Source organism: Pinus tabuliformis, chromosome 7 (genome assembly GCF_031772625.1).
Source record: "Pinus tabuliformis cultivar Carrire ecotype Pingquan chromosome 7, CPIR1, whole genome shotgun sequence".
Lineage (NCBI taxonomy): Eukaryota > Viridiplantae > Streptophyta > Pinopsida > Pinales > Pinaceae > Pinus > Pinus tabuliformis.
Window position 1 is genome coordinate 2,014,709,288 of NC_142293.1, and position 24,347 is coordinate 2,014,733,634.

A 24,347-nucleotide genomic window follows, 5' to 3' on the forward strand; every position below is an offset into this window, starting at 1 on the left:
ACGACATCCAAGGTGTGACAAAACAAGTGCACCCATTCAGGTTGGGGATTTTCTCCATAAGCTTGAGCCCATTTGGCCAAGTGTGCACACGGATCATCCTGCCCATAATTTTTGTCTATTAGTCATACCTTCAGCTTCCCAAAGTGTGTTCTCATCATCCTCCTACATTCATTCCAATCATCAAAGCTTCCCTTGTGCGTACCCCACCATCTTGCGGGCGTAGTGCGTAGTGGCCAGTCCAACACCTGGTAGCGTTATTTTTCTGGTGCCTCCCTCTCAAATGCATCCAAAAATATATCTACATCATTAAGGCCATCATAAGTGGGAAGATTTCTAACCTCTGATGACACACCGCATAGCGACCGGGTCATCATGTTGCAGCTCAGTGTAGTTACTTGATGTAACTGATTCTTCCAACGCTCTAATTCTTCATCAGAATCTGAGGTGCAAGAACTCTTGTGATTCCATGTAATTCATCCATCCGCTGTTGGATTCACCTAGCCTTGGTCTCACGCTGCTATCTTATAGATACAGTCCAAATCCTCATTGTTATAGACATTTTTGTGCCTTGCAGCTCCAAGCATGAAATGTCCATAAACCAAGGGATCCTAAGTCCCTAAAAGAGTTGTTCTGACCCCTAAAGGAACAAGGTCAAAAAATTACAGTTTCTCTCAGAAGTTCTCCACCGGAAACTGCTCAGAATCAGTCAAATCAGGATCATTTCAGCTGCTCCACTGGCTAGCTGCGTTGCATAGCACCCAAATACACTAGCTAGGTGCATTGCAACGCACCTAAATGCACTATCAGGGTGCGTTGAGCGGGAAATGACAAATGTCAGTGTCATTCCGCGAGGTGGAAAGACAATGGAAGCTTCCAGAATCTTCTCCAATGACACTTGCCTCACTGAATTCGACCAAGGATGAGTAAGAGGCTCTCAGTCTCCAAGTGGAAGCAAGAACTGACAGAGAGAAGACACTAGTCAAATCATAAGCTGACTCACCCTCCTTGCATACATCTATATATGGATCCCTCATCCCAGAGATCCAGAGGCTGGAATTTTGTACATTGCAAAGAATTGTTGTTGGTTTTGAGATAGATATCAAAGTATTGGGTGATTTGTGCTTTGTTGGAGGTGAAGAGGGGCTTCTTTGCTGGGAGGTTGATGCTGGATCAGGAATCATCGGTTGTAACTCCTCTTGGATCTTCTTGTTATATCAGTAAAACTATTTGAGTTTCTCCTACATGCTTGTGTATCATTGATGCTTGTTACATTTGTATGTTTAGCTTAAATCTGATCCTAAGATTTTTATGAATGTAGATCCATGTCTTTGTGTAGTTTTCTTCTTCTGTGATCTTACAGGAACTTGGTGAAGCTGGGCAAGTAAGGAAGCAGGTAGCTGGAAGCTGTCAAAGAAGAGAGGTATTGGATCAAAGGAATAGCGCAAGACACAGGTCAGTTCTTCCTATCCCCCTCTATCTTTAATTCATAAAGGAAATACAAAAGTAGTTTTCTCTGTTTGTTTCTAAGTTAACTGTCACACCTTAGTGGGATAGAGTCGTTCTGAATAGACACTTTTCCCGGTAACAGTCATCACTCTTATAATCTTGGACTGGTTCAATATAACGAGATCCTTCACCAGGATCTAGGGGTCCTATTACGTGGAGCGATTTCTTCTCAAATATCATATTTCGCTTCTTTAGGTTGATTACCACATTCATATCAGTAGCCTAATCAATTCTAAGGAGCACATGGTAGGGCTTGCTATCATCCACAATTTCTATTACTTCAAAGTTAGCCAGCACGCTTGCACCTTCAAAATCTATAGTCACCCCTTCCAGTTGCCCCATGGGGATGATCTTCTGCTGATTCATCATCCATAGTTGAATCAGAGACCATTGCAGTGTGGGTCTCCCCATTTGCTCCCAAGTCTACTTCAGTAGGATGTTTGCATCTGACCTGAGGTCCAAGATAACCTGATCCATCTCATACTCTCCTATCTATGCAGTCAGTCTCATCTCCTATCCCGTTCTTGTTTTATGCTTACCAATATTTCGTACTATGCGTAGCTCACCCGGAATGCTTCCGGTGCATCTATTTATGGGATCCTATAACCCTTTCATAGCCTTTCTATCATGCAGTAACTTCATGCAAGTATCGAGGAAGGTTGTAAGCACAAAGGGGTCCAACTTCTGATTAGGATTATCCTTGCTCCTTGAGGTGGAGGCCTCAACGAAGCTCTTCTTTGCTTCCATGAATATTTCGCGTGCGTGCTCCAAATAAAACTCAGCCTCCTTTGCTGGAGCTTTGTGAACCCATGTGATGTCTTTGGGTTATTCCCCCTTGTTATCTCCTGTTGTGATTCCCCTTCAGAGTGCTATATTCACGTTCAAATCCTCTTCCCACAGCTTAGACTTCATCATTTGCAGGTTCTTAGTCGGTTGAGGTGGTAGCGCCCCTTTATCACATATCCTTTCTATTAGTGTAGGATAGTCTTACATCTCATGATCAAGCAGAGTGCAATAATTGCATGAAGGACGTGTTGGGTTAGTGCAATCATAGGCATAGTGTCCTGGTCCTTTGCAATTGTAGCAGATTAGTTGTTCCCAATCCCTGCCAAGTCCTCCTTTGCCTTAGCCTCGTCCGCACCCCTGAAAGCCTATCTGCATCATCCCTGCACTCTGGTCAGGGAGCCACGTTTCTACCTATACCCTATAGGTAGGTGTTATATCCATCATCAATTCATAGCTTCTATAGTTGCATTCACCATGCCATACCAACCTACATAGGTTGTAGAATAGTCATTGCAGTGTTTGTACAAACTTTTGCAGCAAATGACAGTTATCCGTGGCATGTTTTCCTGATACCTGAAATATAGCACACCACAATGCAGGCCCCGTGCTTGGTCCTTCCTGAGCTTCCAACCCTAAAGGCATCGGTCCTCCTCCTGCAATATAGTTTGAAAAGACTAGGAAATGGTCTTTTTCATGCCCCTAACCCTTGCATTTCAGCCACCATACCTCTTCGCGCACCTCTAGTCGAACTATTCTGTCCTTCTTCAAAAATTGCATCTCAAGGCAAAGATTTTTCGACTGCACATGGATCTGTTGAACCCCCAGATTTGGATCTTACATCAATGTTTCATGCAGTCTCATTGCAATCTCCAAGGCTTCGACATGAGTCATTATCTTCTGTTGTGACAGTGCAACACTTAGGTGTGGTAGGAGCGAAGCCATGAACCATTTGTGGTGATGTCCATCTATTAAGTTCATATTATCTTCACAAATTTTACACTTCAACCTCTAATCTAGTTCCCAAGGGGTCTCACCTAGTTGATTGTGATTTCCTTGAACCCCATAATCGACTATGCCTTAGATTTAGGCCTACTGAATTCTTTGTTCAATGTGGTGTGGATGTCTGCCACTCCAACATTTGGGTTATTATTAGAGTACTTGATGTACTAGGTTAGTGCGCGAACCTATAAAGCACTAACTAGTGTTTTCTTCTTCATGTGATCATCTGTAATGCCCTGAGCTTCCCGTATAGTATTCACGACAAACTAGAACTAGTATGGGACCTCATTTCCCAAACCTTTGAACAAAGGCAGCTTCACCGAATTTTCCATGCTGAACTGCAGTGGAGGTGGAGGTGGTACAAGTGAAGTCGCAGGCGATGGTGGTGAAGTTAGGAGTGGTGTGGGTGGAGGTGGCAGTCGTAGGAATCCTTGTCTTATTAACTGAATAGAACTTTGCAGAGGTGAAATCAATGGACTATATTCAGGACCCTTTCTTCCTTTGTTCCTGTAAGTTTTTCTGCTTCGCGTACCCCAAAACATCAAGGTAGATGCATAGCCTGTTTTTTGCACAATAACATTTTAATCTAGGTATTCAAAGATTTCAAGTACTTACCTTGAAAACCTTTGAAAAAGTGTCGCTCCACTTTGTTGTAGCTGACTGAGGTATCGACTACGAACTCAGTTACAAATCCTCCTATGACGTGATTGAGCCAATGATCGACAGCATGGGCGATCTTATCCTCATATGCTTCCAATCTCTGTACTAGCTCCGGGCTTGAAACAATAGGACCATCAAGTTTCCACCTTCCTTGGCTATCTGCTAGCTTCGCGATTCACTTGTATAGCTCAACCAGAAAGGAACAAAAAAATATCTCATGTATTTCTGTATATAGGTACCTGTCCAGCCACTGTTCCTTGGTTAGCCATAGGTTTCTGTTCTCCTGTGCCACGAATTTGTGTTTCTTCCTATCCAACTAGTCTTTGATCTCTTTCTTAGTTGGATTCCAGTGATACTACATCACACATCTCTTACGCAGATTTTGGTCTCGGCAATGGAACCATTTGTTGGCTTGGTGGGGCCTGACCCAGGTTCAACGTTAGTTAGCCAAACAAATCCCTACACTACTTGACCTTTTGGCATCAACCCACGGAGTGCGGACCGAAGTCTCACCCAAAGCAGTATGGGGGGATGTTGTAACCAAGTTTCTGCACCCTAAGATGGTTGTGATGTCAGTCTATTCCTTCTATTCTTGCTTTCGTGCAACCCACTTAGTTCTAGGGCTCGCTAGAATATCCCTATACTATAGCCTTCAGTACCTTTGCGAAAAGGTACGATTGACCTTCGTGCAAGCCTAACCTATGGCTCGGGTACTTTCATGCTGCTAGGGTAGCATACTGTGAAGATTCCCAAACTAGTTTAAGTGTCTTACTTATCTTATTAAACTGTCATAGTTAGCACTAGATAAACTGATGGTCTTACTTACGTTCACTTAACCAATGTAATTACTTACATCCGCGCATCATATAAGCATTATAAATGAAATTCATACATAACATGACAAGATGCAATAACAGGAAACAAAGATATTGAATTTGTAGAATACTTCTCTTTATTGATATCTTTAGATGATTACAAACTCTATTTGCCCTGCGCACATAGCTGCAAGGGTCTACACACTCAGCTACAGACTTCTGCCCTAGGCCTCTGCACACTCAGCTGCAGAGCCTCTACCTATGCTACAACCCAAACTTAGACTTCCTTTCTTATCTTTAAGACTTCATCTACAACTCATGAATTCTTAAGACTTCTTAGAGCTTACTTACTTAGCTCTTTTTATACAACCCCATGGTCCACAGACCATGGGTAGATCTTTTACAGCCGACTTTACTTTACAAAATAAGGGCAAACAACCCTTTATGACTCATGACACCTCCACACTCTGCGACCACAAGATGTGGAGACTTTACAACTTTGTTACAAAATTCGACCCAAAATATGGGTTTTTAGCCCCAAAACTGTCCTTGGGGGATCCTGTTCCCAACAGCTAGATACATGTCGGAGATACAACATCACACTCAATCTGAAGAAATGTTTGTTTTGTGTCCCTTTTGGGATCTTTCTGGGCCATGTGGTATGCAGACATGGCTTGATGGTATACCTAGCTAAGATCATGGTCATAATCAACTTGGAGGTGCCAAGGAGGGTGAAAGAGTTGTGCACAACACTAGGGCATATGGGATACTATAGGAAATTCATCAAGATCTATGCTCAAATTACCACGCTGATGGAAAAATTGTTAAAAAAGGATGTTACCTTTGTTGGAATGAAGAATTCCAGAAGAACTTAGATGTGCTGAAGGAGAAGATGGTCACCACGTCGATCCTAGTCTTCCTAAATTAGAAGAAGGAATTTCATGTGCATGTGGACACGTCATGTATTGCGCTAGGAGCAATACTGACATAGGTTGGTGAAGGGGACTTCGATCATCCTTTAGATTTTACAAGTAGGAAGTTGTCTAAAGCAGGGAAAACTTATTCCATAACAAAGCGCATAGGCTTAGCTATGGGGTACGTGCTCCAGAAGTCTAGGCACTATTTATTGGGAGGACACTTTAGGATGTATATGGACCATTCCACATTGAAATACCTGGTCAACAAGCCTGTGTTGGGGGGAAAGATTTGCAGGTGGCTGTTGTTGTTCTAGGAGTATGATTTTGAAGTTATTGTGAAATATGGACGTTTGAATGTTGGACCGGATCATCTATCATGCATTGAAACGGGAGAGGAACCTACTAATTTGGAGGATGGGATACTTGACATGTAGCTCTTTACATTTTGCATCGCAGATAGTCACTTTGAAGATATTATACACTCACTAATGGTAGGTATGTCTCCAAAAGGATATACAAGCCAACAAAAGAAGGAACTGGTGGTGTGTGCGATAGAGTTTTCTGTCATTGTAGGGAACTTGTTCAAAATGGTGTTAGATGAAATATTGTAATGTTATGTTCCAAAGTTTGAATGAAACAACATCCTCGTTGAGGCTCATGATGGAGCCGCAGGAGGTCATTATTCAGGAAAACCAATAGTGCAGAAGATCCTACACGTTGGGTTATGGTGGCCAACCTTGCATAAGGATTCAAAAGCATAATGTAGGGCATGCGACACATGCAAAAGGACAGGCAAACCCTTATGCAGGGATGAGTTGTTACTAAATTTGTAGATATCACTACAACCCTTTGAGAAGTTGGTGATTTTTTAGGATCAATTCGGCCTCTAGGGAAGAAGACGGGTGCACGGTACATCATCACCGCGACTGAATATTTAACTAGAAGGGCAGAGGCGCAACCTGTGAAAGACTATACAAGTGCGACAACAACAAAATTTATCTTTGAGTAAGCACAGATAAGGTTCAGTTGTCAAAACATTATAATGAGTGATCGTGGTACACACTTTCTCAATGAGATGATTAGCACGAAGACGAAGGAGTTTTAGGTGTACCATCAGAAGAGCACACCCTATCATCTGCAGGCTAATGGGATGGTGGAAGCTTTTAATAAAATATTGGAGAGTGCACTCTTGAAGGTTTGCAATGCTCAAAGAAATTACTGGGATGTTCACGTACTCGTGGTGCTATGGGCTTATAGAAAAACTTGCAAGAAATTGACTTGACAAACACCATTCAGTCTAGTTTATGGTGTGGAAGTTGTGATGCCAATGGAATACATTGTACCTAGTCTACACATAGTGGCATTCACAGGAATGGTCGATTGCGGAGCCCTGGAGGAGAGGTTCCCGTAGCTAACATAGCTTGAAGAAGATAAATTTCTAGCTGCATTCCATCAACAAGTTCAAAAGGAGCATGAAAAGGTCTGGCATGATCGACACATCAAACTGCGCACCTTCAAGGTAAATGATCTAGTTTTGTTATATGACAACAAGTTTGATAAATTTCCATTGAAATTTAGGATGCATTGGATGGGGTCCTATGTCATCAAGGAGATTAACAACGATGGAGCAGTTCAGTTGGTAAAATTTAATGGAGAACCATTCCCAAGATGGATGAATGGCAACCAATTTAAGCCATACACCTATGATCTGGCTAGATGACTACATGATGGAAGTGCAGTCTTACCACTCCATGCAACTGAAAGGAGGCACGGGACTATAAACTACACTGCTTGGGTTGGAGAGCTATGCGATTGCAGAACTATGCAGAATGAAGGAATGTCACAATTGTTGGGTACCAAATTGGCCTATCTTTTCCTGGCATTTTGATTCCTCTTTTCATCCCTTTTTGTATTCATTCGCATACATTTACTATGCAAAACTAGGAGGTAATTCCCCTTTATCGTCTCTCGGAATATTTAATTAATGAAGTAGAGTCATGATAGTTTTACCTATGTGAACCACTAAAATATGTTATGGCGGCAAATTATGGAGCATAAGTGTTGATCTCATGGCATATCGCAGCAATTCCATGATCCATAGCAATTGATCGACCACAACGAAACAACATAACTGATTTGCAGCTATTCTCAACCCGTTTTGGATCATTCTTGTTCTTGCTCTCTCGACACTAGTGTTGTGGTTGCAATGATGTATATCTTTGGGCATATAGTTTCCAGGTTTTGGGGAGAGTTGCTATTCCCCTTTGTACTGTATACAAAAATGGGTCGTTCCTGTATCGAAGAGCCAGACCCTACATTGCATTGTAACAACATTGTTTAGATTAATAAAATACAAACCTTTTTGTTGATCTATCTTTTGATGTGCGTAACGCAACCATAATCAGAGAGTTGGGCCCGCTCTTCTGATCAGGTGCTGCATATTTCCTTGTTATGTGTGTATTGTTTATTGATGTTTTTATTTCTTGATTGTTGTTGCAGATTCTTTAGATAACTTTGAATACCTTTTTAAGTTCTGCAGTTGAGTTTCTATTTTCATTTCAGTAATGCTTTGATTTCGTAATCACGAACCCTTGGTCGATGACAGATTGTAACCTTCCCGCTGCATATACCTTGCGTGTTGCCTTGAAACGAATACGCACCCAGATTGATACATTAATGTAGGAAAAGGGGTGGATAAATTGTTCATACCTGGACACCAACATTTTGGTGCCATTGTCGGGGAGGCTAATGAGGTGCAAGACACGATTTGTATCAACCAGAGGGTCAATCTCTCATCTTGGGGAGAGAACGAGTTCTCTCACTCTGCTCCAGGTCCTGAGCATAGGTATTTTGTTTATTTTGCACTTCTATTGTTTTCCTTTTTATTAGAGCCAATCTCTTGCCCTGGGGAGGGAGGAGTCCTTTGACGCCCTTCTCCAAGCCGTGAGCTTAGATTTTTGAAGAATTTTTTTGTTGTTTTGATTTTGAGAAACCCAATCTCTCGCCCTAGGGAGGGAGGGATCCTCTAACACCCTACTTCATGTCTTGAAGTGTTAGGATTTCTCATGTGTGTATTATTTTTTATTGGTTTCTTGTCCCGAGGGGGGAGGAGTCTTTTGACGCCCTACTCCAGGTCTTGAGTACTATGATTTGGTAGCAAATATTTCATCACACCAACTTGTATGAACAGAGAACCCAATAAAAGGGGCAAAGGGAGAGCCTCAAAGAAGGGAGGACAAGATTTGGGAAGGAATACTTATATCCAGCAAATCATTGCAAAAGCTGAATTAGAGACATCTTCCTGTGTAGCTGTGAGGCTAGGTGCATGAACAAGATCTAAGGGACAATATGTAGATCAACCAGTTTTTTCCTGAACACCCCCTGCTAATTCGACACAATAGGTCCTTCCAGTAGCCGGAGAGACAAGCATCAGTATGCCTGATAAAGGGATCCAATTGCTTGTAACAGAAGAAGAAGAATTTGCAAGTAAAGTGTTCGAGGGAACAGTCCATCCCAGTAGGGAAGAAGAAGTTGTAGAGAGGAGATCCAAAGGGTCAAGCCACTGTGGCAGGAGGAAGAAATTGTAGAGACACTTCTATCACCAAAGGATAGAGGGAGTGTTGTTAAGGCAACTCGAACCCCTGTGATAAAAGCCCTTCCAATGGAGCTTATTGAAATCCCCAGTGAGTATTGGAGGATATTCATGGCACCTACAACCTCTACTATTGACTTCCCAATTGGGGAGCTTGGGACTAGCGCACCAACAAAGCCCATTCCTTTAACAGCTTTACCCAGTTTCCATGGGCTAACTTCAAAAGACCCCGACACGTTTCTGTTTGAATTTGACATTGTGTGTCAAGGATATGATTATATAACGAATGCTCAGAAATTGAAAATATTCCCTAATACGCTAAAAGGGATATCCCTGTGGTGGTTTATGGGTCTTGGGGAAGGACTATCACCACACGGGAAGAGATGAGAACTGCTTTCTTAGAGAAATACCAGGACTACCGTAAATCACAAGATATTAAAGAACTTTTCAAATTTGCACAAAAAGAGGACAAAAATATGGAAGACTATGTGGAAGAATTTAAATACACATTGCAAAGATCAGGTCACTCTGACCTGGATAAGGATATTTTCAAAATTATCCTTCTCTGGGCCTTCTGAGAGGAATCTTTGGAATTGTTGAATATAGTCAGAAAGGGAGATATATCAAAGGAGAACTTTGACACCATCTGTGAGTTGTGCATCCAGTGCTCAAGAGGAGTTGCAGGGAATAAAAAAGGGATTTAATCAACAAAAGTATCTGGTGGAGGTGTTACGAAACCAGAAATTGGGAATTTGTTGGAAAGCCTGAGGACCTATATCCTGAGTACCTTGTCTGAACAAATAGACACGCTGCAGCTAAAGCATAAACAACTAGAATTGGAAAGAACTATGGTTGTATTTTGGCCAACATGCAAGAAGAAAGACCCACAGAGGGAATGTCTATTAAAATCTATAAAGGAGTGTGAATCTATGAATTGAATCATGTGATAAGTTCATGCCCATCCTTGCCAGGACTAAAAGCGGTTTTTTAAGGGACAGGCAAAGAGATGGAGCAGTTGTACTTTATGGGACCTAAAAATCCATTGCAAACTCAGTCGTCAATAGGAAATCAAGGTATGTTTCCAGATCCATCTCAATATTTTACCAATTTTAATATGGGTCCCTAGTCCATGCCTTATCCACTCATGTGGCCCCAATACCACTTTCCACCTTGGTAGCAGTGGGCTCCTCAAGCTAGTTCGAGTTCCTCGTGGGCTCCAAACTGGGGGGGACCTCCTCATCCTAGTTAGTTTCCCTAGTCAATGCCACAACAACAACTTCAGCTACCCTCTAATGTGCCTCCTCGTAATTGGGTTGTTCGTCCCCAACTTCCCATCCAACCCAATCCGAATCCTAACAATAAAGGGGCTCAGCAAGCTGACACCTCAACCTACCTTCATACAACATCTCTACCGCAGAATTCTATGAGATGAGTTTACGATCTAGGTGGAAAATAGATGCTCAACCCTCACCAGTTATTATTGAACAAATTGACAGTGAGGAAAAAGAAACAAAAATGGTTGAAGAGGAATCAAACCGAGTCAACAAAAATCATACACCTCCTCAACCGCCAGGGACTTAAAAACACCAAGCTGAACCACCCTATCTAGAAAGGTTTGCCTTGAGTAAACCAACCCTTCAAGTTGAGTTTGACCTATTAGGGGAGTTACAGAATTTACTCACCAAGATTCCCTTGTTGCAAGCTATGAGAGACGTACCAACATATGCAAAAACTCTGAGGGAATATTTTGCTAAGAAGCCTAAAAATAAATCAAGAGACTCACTCACCATTCACGTAATGGGAAAGGTGTCAAATCTCATAATGGGAAGGTCCATGCCTGTAAAGTATGGGGATCCTGGGAACCCAATTTTAACTGTGCAAATCAATGGGGTATAAATTTCAAATGTACTGGTAGATTTTGGTGTTGCCATAAATGTCATCACTGTTGAAACTATGCATGCATTAGCTCTTCGTAACTTGAAACAATCACCTATAGTGTTAGAGCTAGTGGAATGATCTACAGTGAAACCATTAGGAAAGTTAGAAGACATCACAATTTTGCTTCATTCATGGCACTACCCTGTGGACTTCCTAGTACTCCAAACGCAATCTCTGGCTAGAGGACATCCCCTGATTCCAGGAAGACCATGGCTGGCAACTGCAGACACTTATATTGGGTGTCAGTCTAGACATATCATTATTTCAAATGGAAAAAATACTAAGAATCTAGTGTTATATCCTCCTACAGAACCTAACCCATCCACAAAATCAACAGGCTGTAAGAAATATTTATACAGGAAAGAGTCTGAATTAGAAAATGAGGAGTTAAGACCAGTTCTTACTATTGGACAGGCCCTCTAATTGAAAACCGAAATGGAAGATGACACAATTACTACCTTTATCAGTGATCCCTGTTGTATTTCAAATTTGAATAAGCAAATCCTGGAGTCTGTCTTGAGTTATCAGACTCAGCAAAGTATTGGAACAACAGATGGATTTGATGAGCTGCCTACAATTGTGCCCCATGATAGTATTTCTATGGAAATAGAACCAGGAAAAGCCTTGAATATCAATCCAGATCTATTAGATTCCCAGAAGAAACAATTATTGGATGTTCTTCGAAAACACAAAGAAGCCTTCGCCTGGGACTACTCAGAAATAAAGGGGATTCCTGCTAATCTATGCACCCATCACATATACATTAAGGAGAATTGTCATCCCGTGAGGTAACCCAGAGAAGAATGAAACATGCTTTGAAAAACATTGTTAAGGAAGAGCTCCAAAAGCTGTTGGATGTGGGATTTATCTACCCCATTTCAGACAGCCAATGGGTTTCCCCACTGGTACTAGTCCCTAAGAAAAATGGTAAATCGTGAATATGTGTGGACTACAGAGAATTAAATAAGGCAACTTAGAAAGACCATTTTTCATTACCATTCATTCACCAAGTCTTGGATATATATTAATTGGGAAGAATTTTTTCTCCTTCCTAGATGGATTTAGAGGTACAACCAGATCTAGATAGCTCCTGAAGATCAGGATAAGACCACATTTACATGCCCTTAGGGAACTTTCACATACAGAGTCCTCCCATTTGGTCTTTGTAATGTACCTACAACATTCCAAAGGGAAATTTTAGGGATTTTCTCTGATCTAATGGATGATAGTATTGAGATTTATATGGATGATTTCATGGCATATGGAGATTCATTCGAAGAAGCATTTGGGAAGTAATAAAACGTTCTTGAAAGATGCAAGTAGGTACATGTCTCTTTAAGTATGGAGAAATGCCATATGATGATGAATGAAGGAATAGTCCTGGGACACTTGATTTCGGCTGCAAGAATCCAGATGGATCTAGCTAAAATAAAGGTAATACTACATTTTCCAATACTCAAAACACCCACTCAGGTACGTAGCTTTATTGGTTGTGCTAGTTATTATAGGCGCTTTATAGAAAATTTTGCTAAAATGGCACATCCGCTTTTTCAATTACTGACAAAAGATGCAGACTTTGTGTGGAAAGATGACTGTGATGCAACCTTTGTGAAGATCAAGGAACTGGTCTATAGTGCCCCGATCCTTAGAGGGCCAAACTAGGCATTACCATTCCATATTCATGTTGTTGCTTCCCAGACAGCAGTTGGGGCAATTTTAGGACAGCAAGTGGATAAGGTACCATATGCAGTTTACTATATTAGTAAGAACTTGGCTCCTACTAAGTTAAACTACACAATGATTGAAAAAGAATTCCTTGCTGTCATTTATGCCATCAACAATTTCCGGCACAATATCACTGGTTACCCCACCTTTGTACACACTAATCATGGAACCATTAGGTATCTTATGAATAAACCCGTTACTCCTGGTTGTATTACAAGATGGCTTTTGCTACTTCAAGAATTTGATATTACCATAGTAGATAAACCAGGGAAGGACAACGTGGTTGCTGATTTTCTGTCTAGGTTAGAAAATAATGTCGAAGGTACACCTATCAAAGATAGCTTTCCAAATGAATATCTCTTTGCAATTTCTGCTACCACTTCGTGGTATGCAAATATTGCTAACTATCTTTCTACAGGGAAGGTATCTCATCCTTTGTCATATAAGGATCAACAGAAAATTATTCATCATAGTACCCGATATTCATGGATGGCAGGACACCTCTTTCATATAGGGGTTGATCAACAGATTCGGCACTGTGTATCAGAGGATGATATCTATGAGATATTGAAGGCCGCCCATGGTTGACCTTGTGGAGGACATTTTGTAGATAAAATAATAGGCCACAAGGTGCTACAAATGGGATACTACTGGCCTTCTATCTTTCGTGATGCTAGAGATTATGTCTAAAGATGTGACAATTATCAATGGATGGGACAACCTGGGAAATCAGATGAAATTCCATTACAGCCCTAGATAGTCCTTGAAACTTTTTAGAAGTGGGCCATCAATTTCGTTGGACCCATCAACCCACCTTCTCACTAGAAAATCCACATCCTGGTCTGTATTGATTATGTGACTAAGTGGGTGGAAGCCAGAGTGGTTGTGAAAGCAATAGAACAAGTGGTGGCAGATTTCCTTTTTGAAGAGATTTTTTCCCTATATGGTACCCTGAGAGAAATTGTTTCAGATGGAGGAGCACAGTTCACATCCCACATGATAGAGAGCATTATGCAAAAATACAAGGTTAAACACAGAGTGACAACTCCTTACCATCCCCAAGCAAATGGACATGTAGAAAGAACATACAAGGTAGTGGAAAATATCTTGACAAAAAATGTAGCAAGTCATCGCCAGGATTGGTTGCAGAAACTTCCAAAAGCTCTTTGGGTGTATAGGACGACAAGGAGGAATACAACCGGGTTTTCACCATTTGAGCTAGTCTATGGGAAATCCCCCTTGTTTCCAGTAGATTTCGAGGTTAGTATGCTCTGAACAACGTTAGAAGTGGGATTAGACTTATCAAAGGCCCATAAACACCGGCTGGAATAGCTTAATGAGTTAGACAAGATTCATTTATTCATTGTCCAGAGAACCACTGCTATCCAACAACATAGAACGAAATGGCATGATAAATTTATCAAGAAAAAGGTGTTTCATATAGGAGACTGGGCATTGCTCTATGACTCCCGGTTTAAAGATTTCAAAGGAAAGATTCTCACTCATTGGATGGGACCCTATGAAGTGGACGCTATATTTGACAATGGAATAGTTAGATTGGTTACAGTAGATCTAAAGTTATACCACCGTCCAAAGTCTAAGGATGCCTTCATCAAACATCTTTCTGATACATCTGGTTTGATGGTTGTTGGTGCATAGAATACTCCCTCTGCCCTTTGCTAAAAGAAAATAGATATCTATATATATATATATATATATATATATATATATATATATATATATATATATATATATATGATGTTACCACTTACTTGTTTGTCTTTTTGCAGGAATAAGAACCGAATTATGGCAAGGGGAATGTTTTCAAGTAACAGTCGTTGCTGTTACTCCACTGTTTTTGTTACTCCACAGTTGATGTTACTCCGCTAGTGTCGTTACTCCACTGGTTATTTTTGTTGTTACTCCACCGCCAGGTAGGTCGCTAGGTATGCCTTCATTGACTCTTATGGATTTAATTAAAATATTCCAAAAAGAGACTAGTATGTGCCGCGGACAACTGCATTTAAGTTGGGGGGTCCCATCACAAATAAACGACGACGTACCTAAAATTGTAATCATATCAAATCATTACCAAATCCAATGCAAATGGAAACCAAAAATCGTGCAATTTTTTAATCATGATTCCTACACATTGGTATTTGAAATCATACACCAAGAACTTTACTAGTCATAATAATAAATACATGCTAGTACCACTTACTTGTTTTTCCTTTTGCAGGAATAAGAACCGAATTATGGCAAGGGGAAATTTTTCAAGTAACAGTCGTTGTTATTACTCCATTGTTGTTGTTACTCCGCAGTTGTTGTTACTCTGCAATAGCTATTACTCCGTCATTGGTGTTACTCCATCGGTGTTGTTACTCCACTATTGTTGTTACTCCATTTGTGTTGTTACTCCATCGTTTCTGTTACTTCACCAGTGCTATTACTCTATTGTTTCTGTTACTCCATCGGTGTTGTTACTCCGTAGTTGCTGTTACTCCACTGTTGTTGTTACTCCATCGGTGTTGTTGCTCCATAGTTGTTGTTACTAGGCAATTGTTGTTGCTTCGTTGTTGTTGTTACTCCATCGGCGTTGTTACTCCGCATTCGTTGTTACTCTGTCATTGTTGTTACTCCCTCGGTGTTGTTACTCCGTCGGTGTTGTTACTCTGCCGGTGCTGTTACTTCATCGGTGATGTTACTCCATATTTGTTGTTACTCTGTCGTTGTTGTTACTCTGCCGGTGCCATTACTCCGCCGATTATTTTTGTTGTTACTCCACCACCAAGTACGCCTTCATTGACTCTTACAGATTTAATTAAAATATTCCAAAAAGAGACTAGTATGTGCTGCAGATGGCCGCATTTAAGTTGGGGGGTTCCCGTCACAAATAAATGATGGCATACCTAAAATCATAATCATATCACATCATTACCAAATCCAATGCAAACGGAAACCAAAAATCGTGCGATTTTGTAACCATGATTCCTACGCATTAGAATTTGAAATTGTACACCAAGAACTTTATTGTTCATTTCCCTAGTATGTTGTATTCAATCACCATAATCATTCACCTGCACTGCCATATCCTGCCATTATTTGTTGTATTTTTCGAGGTGTACCATTCATTACTACCACTCTTTTACTGTGCAGCCACCATGCTAACATTATTGCCATCGTCAGTTGGGTTGCCATTACTCTCCCCCTACGAGCCTATTGTATCCATTGTGTTGATCCAGTTCCTAGAGTGATGGGTGGGTTGATTGTGTGCCATGAGCTGAAGGGCACGACAATGGTCCGAAACAACCATGAAGTATGGCAGGTTTTTGAAAATACAAGGTGGAATGTCTATTTCGATAGATTTCAGGGGTTTAACGAGACAATTGCGATTGAATTTGCACTCAATTTAGAGGAAGGGAGTTCTCGGGTCCGGGGGATAGAAATCCCTATTATAGAAGAAACCATTGCAGAGGTCAGCAGGGTACCCCAGCAAGGGCAGAAATGGTTTTCATGAAGAACTTCCCTTCTAGAGTTCCCCGAAGCACTTCTACATGTTGGATAAAATGTTGTTCAAAAAGGCTGGGGGTATGACCGGAATTCATTACCTCACCCATGGGGTGAGGTAGCAGGTTTTGTAATGAGATACAAAACTTGCGAGGGGAGGTATACCACTATGTTTAAATATCATTTTAGAATGTTGGCTCACCTTCGGTTCCCACAGTCGGAAGATTTCTCATTGAATATGCCTTTCTTCCTATTAAAGAGTCTCCAGCTGATGGTGCACTCTGCTTGGCGTTCCCAATCATCCTTAGTCAATGTAAACTAGAATGTGGACATTTGGATATGCATGATGATATCACCGTACCATGGGTCGAGGGTGCTAATCAGGAAAAGAGTCTCCTCTGGGAGCTGCTTAGCAGCACCACTAGGAAGGGACGCAGTAGGAACGGAACAAATTAACTAGACGAAAACTAGTGATTTCTTAGATTTGGTAGTAATAAACACCAAATCAAATTCTTGGAGGATGGAAATCCACTTTGAATATTTACCCCCCAGTAACTGGTGAGTCAGGATGTAGGTCATGGGGTTGCAATCTGAAATCATAGTGGTAGTGCGTAAGAGAATGTAGTGCTGAAATCACTTAACAACCTGTATGGCAGCCAAAGCCAACTTCTCGACGTGAGCATAACACGTCTTGGTGTCGAGGAGATTGCAACTAAGGTAATAAATGACATGTTCATTGCCTTCATCATCATCTTGTACTAGCACCGTGGCGATAGTACTAGAGGCTGAAGCTAGATAAAGGAAGTAATCACGATGATAGTTCAGGGGATGCAACAAAGGAGCGCTGATGAGGACAGTCTTCATATCATCAAAATAATTTTGAGCGACCTCATCTTAGACAAACGGGGTTCCTTGCTTGAGAAACTGGGTGAACCCTAAAGCTATCTTAGCATAGTTTGGTATGAAATGATGGAGGAAACTTTCATTTCCCTACAGATTCTATAGCTGGTGCAACGAAGATGGAGGGGGTAAATTAACTATGGCCTAGAGTTTAAGAGGATCAAGGTGAATTCCTACCTTATAGATGATAAAGTTAAGGAGTCATCCGGATTTGATGTAGAAGACACACTTATGTGGATTAAGCTAAATATTGTAGTGTTGATAGCAAAGAAAAATTTGTCGGAGATGATCATGGTGATCACGATGCTTACGAGAATGAGAAGGATGGTCATCTAAGTAAGACTGAGTGATGTTGTGGATGTTGTGGAATGCATAAGACATCGCTCTTTGAAATGTAACCCCAACATTCTTTAGGACAAAGGGAAGCTTTTTGTACGCGAAAGTACCCCACGGACAATGAAGGCTATCTTATCTTGATCAGGCAGTGAAATGTTCATCTAGTTGTAGCCAAAAAAACCATCCATGAAAGAAAAGAACTCACTCCCAGCATATTCATCAATGATTTGATCAATGAAGGGAGTGGGATAGTTGTCCTTTTGTCAAGCACGATTGAGATCATCATAATGAATGCAAACGCAAATCATGCCTTGCTTCTTTGTCACCGGTAAAATGTTCAACACCCAATCTGTAAGATGGATTAGATAAATGAATGCAGCTTTGAGAAGTTTTTCAGCTTCACCCTTAATGGTGACCGCTTTTCTAGGGTGCACTAGGCGGAGCCATTGGTGAAAGGGCTTCACATGAGGATAAGTCGATATCTCGTGCACGATTATACTTGGGTCAATTCTGGCCATTTCTTCATATGACCATGCGAAAACATCCTGGAACTCTTGAAACAGATAAGTATAGAGCTTGATCTCATCGGGAGAAAAAGTTACCCCGATATGGATATTTTCAATGATTCCAGGCTTGATAGAAATATCAATTAGCATCGTTTGCATAATATTACCTCGGTTCCCTTCCAACCAAACATCATGAGTCCCGAATGGTGTCTAAAGTGGTATGGAAGGGAATCGAGAAGATAACTCCTCGAGTCAAGTAAATAGGACTTCCAGGCTAGGAAAGAATGAGGAATGATGATGAGTATCATTCTAAGGTACTTCTTCTAGAGACATTACTTCTATGATACTCTTGTCATAAAGAAAATTCTCAGCTAAGGGATCAGAAGACTCTGAAGCACCAAGCCACAGTGATTGAGAATAGGTATCAAGAGACGAACTTAAGACAGGACGTTAATAGGACACTGGAGGCGAAGCCGAAACAAATTACATGTAATTAATTTCAGCATGACTTAACAAAAAAACCTCACCCCGTGTGTTAACAACATCTGAAGAAGTTATGACCCAAGGATCATATTTGATCAAGATCATGTTAAAATAGGCAACATGAGGAGGTGGGAGTGAAATGATACCCATCAGAGTAGTATATTTAAAGAGTCCTACCCCCACACTCTCATAAGGAGCCCCAGTGTGCTTGACATATGGAACATTTCCATTCTAGGAGGAAGAGACAAAAAGAGACATTTGGTCAACTGTGACTATTTTCCCTTGATGGGGAAAACAAATCACACGGAACAAGGAGGAGGCTAAAACATGCATGGCATGGATCCAACTCCATCTGAGTAGAAGATTATAATTGAGATTAGCGTCAACAATCTCTACCTCGACATGTACTATCTTGCCCTACAAAGTAATGGAAAGGTTGGGCAAGACACCAAATGGTTGCAAATCGCACCTGTCAAAAGCTTCCAAAGAGTTAGGGGACAAGTTCAGAGTAGGAAAACCAATTGCCTTCCAACAAGAAATAGACATGATGCAGGTGGAAGAACCTTCATCAATGATAGTTATGTGAATGGTTTTCTCATTGATGATGCCCTGAATGAGAAAGGCAATCTGATGAGGAAGACACAAAACGTAGTTTTCTATATCAAAACATATAATACTGGAATTAGTAGGATCAATACCCCCAATAGCCAATAGTAATGATTTCTGTTGATAAGGATAGCTTTGAAGTACCTCGAGGGTAGACATAGCCGATGGCACCTAAGCCAAATCCTAAAAAATATTATAGTGTTGAGTAACACAAGCATTGGGATTGTACTAGGATTTTCGTAGCACACCTCGAGAAGGTGATCAAATGGCGGAATGAGGGTTAGGTTGTGCGATACGAAGAAGACTAGAACTTAACGGGACAGAAGAAGAAGGGGCAGCTTCTTTTTCTTTCCCTACTGTCGGGGGAGTTTGATAATATTTTGATCTAGTAGCCACATTAATGGGCATACTCATCATGAACACTTGCGAACCTGAGGAAGCAGATGATTGAGGTTGGTCTACCATTTGGGTCTATTGGGATGGAAATGGTTGTTTTAGGACAGTTGGGTTCCCTTTGAGAAAATGACTAACTTTGGATTGCCTAGTACAATCCTTAGTATAGTGATCCTCCTCACAGGTAAGGCATAGATACTTAGGCTTCCATTGGGAAGCATCACTAGCAGACGACTTAGGAGGACCTTGTTTTGGGGAATCAGCTTTAGCTTTGCCTCTGCCTTTCTTCTTACCTTTCGAGGATTTTTCCATTGTGGTAGACTGAACAATGTGGACCTTTGAGGTTTTACCAGGGCCAGGTGGATTCTGAGAGGGACTATCGGAATAAGTTTTTGTCATTGACTTCTATTTGGAAGAAGATTTTGCAGGGGCCTTAGACACTCAACCAATTACTCTCTCAACAGGAGGTGTAGCCTATGACTTCGACGCTGTTGGATTGGATGATGGCCTTGGAGCATCGAGTAATAAGTGATATAAACTGCCAGACTGAGAATAAACGAGATCTAAGTACTGAGCACGAGAAATTGCTTTTTCCACTGTGATGCACCCAACCATAGTGATTGTAGGTTTTAACCCCGTATAGAAATTACCTACATACGAATTCTATAATACATAAAATAAACAATGCGAGAGAATAACACATAAAAAACATATACACAAAGATTTCCCCTGGATCCCAAAACTGGGACTACCAGATTGAGTTTTCATTATGTTCCTTTCAATGTTACAATACATATATATACATGCCGAAGCATCAAATACCATGGACCAAAAACCATCACGCTTAGAACCATGTGTGAAAACGATGCACAAAACCATAGGTAGGTTCCCCCCACCTAATATATGGTCAAAAAAACAATTTCCACAGGGCGTTGCCCCAAACCTCATAGAGGGGGCTACCCACCCCCTTCAAACCCCCTAGACAGGGGGGTCTACCGCCCTGCCGCTGTGGAATCGGTGCAATGAAGGGGGGGCTCTGCCCCCCCTCTAACCCCCCAGTTAACTAGGTGGGCTAGTCATGGAAAGAATATAACACAACCCAACATTCTCCCACTTGTTGTTTTCTTTCCACAGGGGGCCATAGGAGAGCTTAGTCATTTATCCAGCCCTGCAACGCCCATTGTTTCTCTACACCAAGAGAACTTCTTAGAGCTCAGATATTTTGTCAATGCATCTATAGTATTCTTCAAAGTGTCCACCTTTACCCGCAACACCTTTTTGTCTTCTATCATATCCCTCACAAACTGATACTGAACATCAATGTGCTTTGTCTTTGAATGGTAAGCACGGTTCTTTGCTAATAGAATTGCACTTTGGCTGTCACAATCTATCCTTATAGCTCCCTATTGTGGAGTACTAAAGAAGGTATGTTTTTGGTAATTATTTCAACATCTTTTCATTAGAACTTACAAACCTTTTGCATCATGAACTAGGAAAATGATAAGGAATTGTAATAAAACTTGTGAGATTAATGTGCAAAGCGAAAACACTGACAATTGTCATTTTCTTATGCAGAAAGAAGGGAAAACGAAAGACTGTCGTTCCGATGGAAAGAACAAGGTCGGGTTAACCGTTGTCCCTTTGACGGGGAATCGTATGCGAAAAAGGAAAAACAAATCAAAGTGAATTAGCCCTGGAAAGGAAGTGGAGATGTCGGCTCAGCGCAAGAAGGAAAAGAGATAATTGAGGACTAATGTTTCGGCGAATCCCTCAGGATCCTTTGACCCTGAGGGATCGCTGCTTTAACTATTTTTTCACCTAGACATCTCCGCCTTAACCATTATAAAAGGGGCATCACTGTTAGCTCGGGGCGTCTGTAGAGTCCTTATGTTTTATGTAATTTCTCTTAAGATTTAAACTTTGAATATCGAGTCTCTTTGAGAACTGATCTAGTGTAATTTTGTCTTATGCATTAATACAAACTCAGTTGCTATTTCATCTTTGAGTCTGGAATAATTTCAAGCGATGTAACTTTGGAGGCTAAGGGCCCGGCCCTAGAGGACACTTGCTCCTGTACTATTATGTTTGGTTTATGCGTGGTTTGCTTATCAGAATTATTTGGTAATCTGATATGTTTTGTTAGTTTACATCACATGCTCTATTATGTTTGATTTGTTAAAGTTTCTAAAGACAGAACTATTGCATTAACTTGGCAACGTATCACTATTCTTTTAAGCATTGATATAATACTGTCAGACTTTACAGAATATTGTTGTTGTTCAATTACGGAGCCTCTGTGCTGTGCACTTATTCATTGATATTATGGAATTCATCTTAGCGATTATGTTCTTTGCAATTGTTGAGTATATAGACATTGTTGTTCCATTCTGAAATACAGTCGTAATCTTTATAACTAAGATTGATAACTAGTTTACCAAGATCAGGTTACTGTTAAGGTGTGCCGTGTGCATATATGGTTTTGAAGCGTTGTTCTATAATTCATCATAATCAGTGCTGTTCCATTTTTGTGTGTTGTTCAATTCGTTCTTAAGAGTGGAGGATTGCCATTTGATTCCTGTAGGTTACAATTGGTGCATTTGATCTTGTAAATTAAGGTGTTACTGCTTGTTAGACTTAATTGTTGTTATAGTTTCTTGTTTGCTGTTACATTTCAGGTTGTTGTTCTATTTCTTACTTGCTATTCCATTTCTTATCTGTCGTTCCATTTCATGTCCTTTGTTATTTTGGTGTGAAGAACAATCCAAGGCTGTAGTGAGCACCAATATTTGTTGTCCAGCTCCCAGATCCACGATCTGTTCTTTGATCTCTTTTAGTTCCATCATTTTACAAAGGGATGAGTTACTGCTACTGAACCCTTGACTGCTAAATTGCTTAGTTTCCCGAATGTGTGGTTTAATCTTTTGAAGTAGTTTGCTGTAAAAAAGCATCCGTTTACTCTTGTATTTTTGAACACTGTACTACTAGCATTACTCTGGCAAATGATAGCCTCAGACTGAGACACTATTTGAAATAACAAAACGTTCTTGGATTGACAAACTAATGTGAGTTAATTAGAGGTGAAAGAGACCCTTTTTATAGCTCAACATTTTGGCGCCGTTGCCGGGGAAAGAGTGTAGCCATTTGTTCTTTTTCAGAGTAGTTTAAGAACCTATTAGGGAAGAATTGGGTTTTAAAAATGGAAGGTAAGAACCTATGTGTGGAGCATGTAACAGCCCTGCTCCCCTGCCCGCTTTCCTACAGATTTGCTGCCGTTTTATTTGGGTAGAATCTAGCAGTTGATTTGTGTGCATGACTAAGCAGAAAAAGCCAGAAAAGGCTAAGGGGCCAGTGACCCTTGGCCGATCAACCTTCATAGACAAAATCTTCAAGAAAGCAGAATCTCAGCCTTCAGTAGGACCCAGAAAACTTATTTCTAGACAGCCTACTAGTTCTCTTCAGGCCACAAGATCACCATCTGTAGCCTTTTCCGAGGTGCTTAGTCAAACTGAAGAGAAGGACTTTCAAGAAATTGAAAATTCTACTCCAGAACTATTGCAAGAAGGGAATTTCAGTAATCTTTGTGAAGGAGGAGGAGAGACAGGAGAAACTGAGGAACCGAGGTCTCCTCTTCGGACAACTTAGCCATTGAACAGCCCAGACAAGGGAAGTGCTGCAAAAATCATTGTTGAAGAAACTCAATCTCCTCAGACATTAGGCACTCTCATTATCCCAGATAGAGGAAGTGCTATTAAAACCATTCCTGTTAAAATCATTCCCTCTCAACCTAGGAATACCCTCCTAGATATCTCAGAAGGTTATTGGCATATATTCAACCAAATGGCTCAAAACTAGCCAAACACCCAAACCTCTACATTGCAATACCCCATAGTGGATACTGCAGCAAATGCACCCATGAAAGAAATCCCTCTTCAGCATATCCCTACATTCCATAGTCTTACATCAGAAGATCCGGATGCATTTCTATTTGAATTTGATGTGCTGTGTAGGGGATATCATTACACCACCGACCCCTAGAAACTAAAATTATTTCCCTCTACATTAAAAGGGGCTGCCTTAAGATGGTTTATGGGATTAGGTGGTGGGGTTATAAATAACTGGGATCAAATGAAAGAATCTTTTCTAAAAAAATATCAGGACTATTGCAGGTCTAGAGAACTGAAGGATGAAATATTCCATATGGTAGCTAGACCAAATGAAACATTAGAGAAGTATGTGGAACGTTTTCAGTATAATCTTCAAAGATCTCCTTATGCATCACTACCTTTACCTGATAATGCATTAAAAACAACATTGATTAGGGGCATGAAGGAACAATGGATTGAAACATTAAATATTATGGGAAAAGGAGATATTTATTAGGAAAATTTTCTTGACATTATTGACTTATGTATCAGGAGCTCGAGATGCAGCACAAGATTAAAATCGGCAGAACATGATCAGTTTGTAAGAGATAATAAAATTTCAACAGAAGGAGTAACGCGTGCAGAAATTGGAAATTTATTGGAAAATTTTAAAACTGATATACTAGGGACGCTAACTACACAACTTGATGTTATGCAGGCCAGGCAGAAGCAAATGGAGGTAGAATAGAATTTGGCAATCTTCTGTCCCCGATGCAGGAAGAAACATAGCCATAAGGAGTGTCCACTAGATGCAG